Source organism: Pelodiscus sinensis, chromosome 9 (assembly GCF_049634645.1).
Source record: "Pelodiscus sinensis isolate JC-2024 chromosome 9, ASM4963464v1, whole genome shotgun sequence".
Classification (NCBI taxonomy): domain Eukaryota; kingdom Metazoa; phylum Chordata; order Testudines; family Trionychidae; genus Pelodiscus; species Pelodiscus sinensis.
This window is the reverse complement of record NC_134719.1, coordinates 12,467,563-12,474,399: the sequence shown is the minus strand read 5'-3', so window position 1 is coordinate 12,474,399 and position 6,837 is coordinate 12,467,563. Positions and strand designations below refer to the sequence as shown.

Sequence of the window (6,837 nt, the reverse complement as noted above, 5' to 3'; positions counted from 1 at the left end):
CCACTCATTCTGCTGAGCCAGATCCTCTGGTCTCCCCCAGACAAGGCACAGAGCTGTGGTTACTGTTCCCCTGCAGTGCAACACAGACACTGAATCAGTTCAGCTCCAAGAGGACTCAGCACCCAGGAAACCAACCCCCAAAAGGGAGCAAAACCTCAGATAACTCCATCTTACTCAGGCTACAGCTATACTGTAGCCGTCTTCCGGAAAAGCTTATGCAAATGAAGCGTGGTTTGGAATATCACTGCGCTTCATTTGCATAATTAATTAGCAGCTGTTTTGCGCAAGAGGCTTTTTCAGGAAGAATGGCTCTTGCGCAAGAGGAGGTTTTTGCGTAAAAAGGAGCTGTGTAGATGGCTAACATGGCTGCTAATTAATTATGCAAATGAAGTATAGTGATATTCCATGCCGCACTTCATTTGCATAAGCTTTTCCAGAAGAAGGCTACAGTGTAGTCGTAGCCCCACTGTCAAAGTTTTACACAGAGAAAGCTCATAGGTTAGCTCTCTTTTTCAATGAAGAGAGATATACACAGGGATTGCTCCCTGTCAAATACTGTTATTTACACTGGGCTTGATAATAAAAATAATTGTCTTATTAAGTACAAAAAATAGGATTTAAGTGTTTGCAAATGAAAACAGTCAGGTCAAAGTAAGATACTAAATTAAAAGAAACAAAAATGCTTAGCTAGTTCTAATCTATTAAGAAACTTGTTACATGCAGATTCTTAGCCTAAACAGCTGTTTTTGTCTCAGAGGAAAATTTCAAGTCAGAGTTGATCTTTTCTCAGGTTTACAGCTTTTTAGAGTTCTTCAAGTATCCTCTTAGGATAGGCCAGGCAGTTTTAAAGGCCAACTGAAGACAAAGACTGATTGCTTCTTATTGCATTAAGTTCTACCTTCTCAAGAGACTCTGGCCAGGGCCCTAGTCCTCCTTTTGACCACCAAAAAGCTGCTTTCCTTTCTTCTGAAAGCCTAACTGACCCACAATGAGCTATGGAATTGTTATTATTCTGCTTCTTTTACTGATGGGGGAACTGTATAGATTAATTTCGGAGAAGTAGTCAACTTCTTTAGAGTTCTTTATTTTCAGGTTTTTTCATGTATATCCTCTTAGGGCAGACGAGCCAGTTTCAAAGGCCAGCTCAAGGCACATACATAATTGCTTTCCATTCCTTAAATATACTTTCCCCAGTGTGGGAACCCTTATTTTGGCATTCCCCCCCATCCCTATGGAAAAATACCTGGTACAAGATGGATTCCATTACTAGGTGGCATGGTGTCTTTCTAAGACCAACCAAAGTTTGGGCTTACAGGACAAATATCACCAGCCAGAGGTCATTTATATGAGTACTGAGCATGATGTTTCTAGAGCATCACTGAAGGCCCTCATTTGCACATTTAGGGTTACAAACAGACCCACACTTCATACTTTTAACTAGGGCTATAAGGAAGTAATTGACTAGTCGACTATCCAATAAGCCTATGCTGTATCAGAGACAGCAATGGGGGAAGCAGAAGTCAGCTTAAAAGCTGATTCCCCCCAGCATTGTCTCCACAGTGCGGCGGTGGAGGGGAGTGGAGGGGACGGAGCAGAGCTGCAGGCAGTCCCAGAGCTGCCACGAGCTAGGACTGTTCAGTCCTGGCTCTTCCTGGCCCCAGGAGCTAACCCAGCTGCTGTCTGCATTTTAAATGTAGTAAGAGCCCCCGGAGGCTCCTACTACATTTAAACTGCAGAGCCACAGTGGGGTTAGCTGCTTATTCCTGGCTCATGCCGCCCCCAGGAGATAACCCCACTGCAGCTCTGCAGTTTAAATGTAGTAGGAGCTCTGCCACCAGCCCTATGCTGTCATGTGCCTCAGTTTCCCTGGCTGTAAAATAGCCTCCTTTGCTAAATGTCTATGGAGCTAGGTATTATTATATCTGTACTTTCTCTATCTCATCACATACTCTAATTTGCTCAGCAAAGCGCAAATTTGTTTTCAGCTGTATTCCATGCTCACTCATTTTTTTATGAGCCCCATGTCAACAGTGTTTGTGGTGTCAAGGGTAAAAGTTAATTTTTCACTTGTGAGAGCCTAAAATCAGTTAATTTAGTTTCCTTTGCAAGTGGGGAAATTTAGCATATGGAGCATACTGTTCAAAGAGGGTGCAGGATGAATAATAACAGAAAAGCTCAGGCTTTAAGGTTTCGTCTTACAACATGAAACTGAATATGTGTCTCTTCAAGGAAGTAACAGCTTTCAATTTTTAAGTCAAATTTGGCCAAAGGCAACTGTGTCTTCTTAACACAGTTTGGTCATTCATCAATGTTTGTATTTCTGCTACGTTAAGCTTGGCAGCCCGGTTTGTTATATAATGATCACATGGGTGGGTCCCTTCCCCCCCTCCATTGCCCCTCCAAACACACACTTTAATGTTCAAGAAGGAAAATACAAAAGAAAATGCTACTGAATCTCATACACAAATCTTTCAGGAAAGGGGTTTGGAAGTTACACGTCAGACTTGGAACCATGGCCTCAGCTGTCCCTTGAAATTTGCTCTTCACCTGATATTCAGGAGATATTTTTCTCTCTTTCTTCTCTTTTACTTTCCAGCTCCCACTTCTAATGTTTAATACAGGCAATAGCTTTGAAGCCTTTCCAAATGAAAATGCCAGAAGCACCCAGGTTTTCCAGGGAGCCTGCCAATTCCAGCAATGATTAATTTTATGTACTAATTTTAAAGTTGATCATTTTTGTGTCTTGAACTTCAAAGGTGAGTCCAACGAATAATCTAGGATTTACCAAAAAGTAGAAAATATTTTTTTAAATGTTTCTTTACAAAAGATTATTATTTTTATTTCAAGGAATGCAGATTTCCTCTTTGTGGCCTCTATAAATGTTGTTCAAGAGTTCCATGCCAAATACTTGTTTTGTCCCAAAAAAGTCTTTAAACTGTGAAATAAATCACGCTTGGCTATGAAGTGTTTTCATTTGTTTCACTGGTGGCACTGCAGCTTTTCTAAGTGAAGTGTGCACATAATGTGTGTGCAGTGCAATTGTATTTTTCAGCTACAAAACACAATGTATTAGATAGACTAACGTGACAGATTTCAGTTTGTTTCTATCAGATATTATGTAGCCATTTGCCTGAAATTTCTAGGGCATCATTTTGACAGTTTTCCCACTCATCAGCACATTAAAAACAGCTGCGGGTTTGGATAAATGACTTCAGCAGAACCTACTGAAAGTATCTTTTTCCCCCTTCTGAGCCCAGCAGATGAAACTTGGAGTTCATTATGGTAGTTTAATTATGATTCACTAAGGATGTCCTTCAGTGAAATCTATGGCTCCATAAACAACATGTTCTGTCATATTAGATGTCTTCTATTTCAATTTTAAAGTCACAAAACCATGTGCTTTTCATTTGAGTTTTTGGACCCCCTGCTAAACTTATAAACATAAAGGAATGGTAGCAAAGGACAATCAGCAGCTTGAAGTGTGTATAGTCTCATATTCTGGCTTGTGGAGGGAAGTTTGCTGGTTTCGTAAAAGAGTACTTTCAGACTGAGGAGGAAAATTGGGCTGATTTAGATGTTGGTATGAGATATAGCCTCAGTCTGATATGGGTTAGCAAATGTATAACAAATGCATTAGCCCTGAGTCTCTTACATTGTTTTAAAGTGAAAACAGCTGAAGGCTCTTGGCTTATTTTCCTTTGCAGCAGAAGCTTTGGGACACGTCAGAGAAAAGTTCTGCAGCACTGCAAGCAATTAAAATGTTTTTTGTTGTGTTGTTGTTTTCCACTGTGGTTAAATGCATGAGGAGATTTCTTCTCCTCTGCCCCCTCCTATTATTGCCCACTCAAGAAATGTAAGGTCTTCCTCAATTTCTTCTCTTAGCTTTAGTGCTCTGTTGTGGCTTTTATATTCTGATTCAATAATGCACTTAATCTTGTGCTTAACTTTAAGCAGGTGACCTGCCCCGTTGACTTCAAGGCCATTCTACCCAGTGTCTGACTGGCAACATTAGCAAGCATCTGTATTCTACTGTTCACTTTTTAACTCTCATGAGTTTAGGTTCTCAAGAAGTTTTATGCCCAGAGTTCACATATATGACTTGCAATCTCATTGGTTTCCTTTCACCTGCAGTCTATAATTTCAGTTATCCAATCAGGGAGCAGAGAGAATGCTGAGTGATATCAAATGTAATTGACGAGACGAGTTTATCCAAATGAACTTCTGTCTACAGGGTTGTTCAGAAAATGTCAAATAATTCAAGTGACAAACAAGTGCATCAGAATCAAATGCAATTTGTAGGTAAGTCCCACACAAAAATAGTGGAAATTCCAGCTAAAAAATTCAGCTATTTCTACTGATTTCTGTTGACAACTACGTTTTTGGAAAAAAGCAATGTGTGACTTGAGCTATTAAGTCCCGGGGATATCGATTCTCAAGAGAGACCAGTGGAAACCAAAAGTAATAATTAAGAATACTAGCATTTATGACTTGTATTGTGGTAACATCTAGGAGCCCTAGTCATGGGCCAAGACCCCATTGTGCCAGGCACCATAAACATGCAGAAAAAAGCCCCAAGGCACTTACAATCTGAGTATATTTCAATTTGCATTTCAACCAAGGCCATTAGGCCAAGCATGGGTACTTTCTATTTCTCCTACTGCCACAGACATAAGTGATCTGAGCAAAGCACACTGAACATGTACTAGGCTGACTACTTATCTTAAGTATTGCAGTAATTAATTATGCTACCTTGGCTGGAGGGTGTCTGGATAAAAAGAACAATCAGATTAATCAGGTGCCTTGCATTTGCATCAAAAAGCTTGATAAGCAGCTAATTTGTCCCATGTGCAGCTCAGTCATTAAGACCGACAAGGATAGTTTCTTCACACATGTGCTTCCCATTTCTTCTCCTTTGGGATGCTGTTCCAGCTGGTAAGCAGGCAACCAGCAGGCAACCAGCAGGCGGAGATCCCCGCTCCCACTGATGCCATATGCCTCTCACTTCAATGTGGAATCAGACAGGCCATAAGCCAATACATGGTAGGATTCAGCACACAGTGCTACTAGGCTCGTGCCTCCCAGGGTCTGACACACAGCAAAAACAAATGCATGGTTCTGCAGGTGATCAGGGAAGGGAAGGGGACAGGGAAGGGGAGTGATCAGAAACAGTCATCTAATCCGTCCAAGGAGCCAGAGAAAGAGAGACAGACATAAAACTCCTCCAAAAGGCCAGGTGTTTGTACCACAAAGCCAAACAATGACGACATCCCCTGCAGAAGCATGAGAATTTGTGACCTGCCAATTTGCAAGTCTCTAGTTCCAGACTCCCTTATGGTTTTTAGGCTGTACAACCCTTCCAGACCACATAGGTTCCAAGGATATTACTCTGGAAGGGTTTGGGATGTGCTATATCTTTCCATGATTGGCATCCTCCACAATGGGAGTTTCGGATTTGGGGGAGAGGATGTCTTTAAGATATCGTTGTGCAGGAAAATACGTATTTTCTGTATCAACAGATGGATAATATAGAACCCACCATTCAGTGTAAGCAAGAGAGTCAGCAGGATGGAGACCTGCCAGCAGTAATGTCTTTCACACAGCTTTCAACGTTGACATGTAGACAAACACTAGCCCTGCCATGGAGGCACAAGGTGGGGGAAAGTTTTAATGAGCTTTCCTCCCTTGCACATAAACCAGCCACAGTCCCAATCTTCAAGCTAATGAAAGATTTGCTATTGACTCCTCTGGAAGGAAGCTTGATTCTCTGCCCACAGGACAAGTACAAATCCAATTGACTCCCTTGCATCCTGTGGAGAGACAACTGGGCACCTCACCTATAGCATGAGAGAGAGAGGGAGAGAGAGAAAGAACATATTATGTAACACAGAGCAAAGGGATGTCATTGCTACCTAATATTACCTAAAACTGTGTTGCTACTGAAATGAGGGATAGATGAGATGATAAAGAGTGTTTTTTCCTTTTTTTTCTTTTGTCCTTAGATCTCTAGTGTGCCCAAGCTGCTGGAAGCCTCTCAAATTAAAGCGTTAAGATTTGCTGCTGAAGTAACTCTCAGCTTTATGGAACTTGCAGTGTGGATATAAACTCTGTCAGAACTAAACTCCCCAAGCCCAGCCCAGGAAGTTTGGGGTAAACCAAACACTGAATTTTCTGGGGGTGGTCATTTTGCCGTTTGCGCTGAGGGGCACTGAAATGTTGCCTAAAGGTTCAAGACAAGAACTGTGGCTGACATTCCTCTGCCATGATAGAACAAAGGGAAAGCCTGTTTGTGCAGGATATAAACCTTTCTTAGGATGGTCCAAAGCTTTGGAAAGAAATCTCCTGGGATTTAAGAACCACCATACAAATCAGCACCTTTTGTTCCAAGTGCCAAGCACACTTTGTCAACCTGGCCTTCACTAACATGGACAGATTCCCCGAGCAATTCCACCATCCTGTTGGGAGAGAAAGAGAGGAAGGAAAGAAAGAACTATAGGGGACAGATGCTACACTCCCTAGGCTGAGAATTCCAAGAGGTCTAAAGGATTTAGGCATCCATATCCTATTGACTTTCAGTGGGAATTTAGTAGCTAGCTCCTTTAGGCCAGTTTAGGACATGAAGCAACGGGCTTAAATAGGAGCAAGGTGGGGCTTAAGTTGGACAGTAGGAAAAACCCTAATTGTTAGGGTGATTAAACACTGGAATAAATTGTCTATGGAGATGGTGGAATCTCCATCATTGGAGATATTTCATAGAATCATAGAGCTCGAAGAGACCTTAGGAGGTCATCCAGTCCAGCCCCCTGCCCAAGGCAGGACCAATCTCAACTAAATCAACCC

The 6,837-nt window shown here is 41.8% G+C and overlaps 1 long non-coding RNA gene across 1 annotated transcript; it reads left to right on the top strand.

The window, feature by feature from the left end:
• Positions 1-2,406: 2,406 nt before the first annotated feature.
• Positions 2,407-6,567, top strand: LOC142830649 (uncharacterized). Its single transcript, XR_012906085.1, has 3 exons — positions 2,407-2,756; positions 4,145-4,299; positions 6,000-6,567. It is a non-coding gene; the product is annotated as an uncharacterized LOC142830649 (long non-coding RNA).
• Positions 6,568-6,837: the final 270 nt, after the last annotated feature.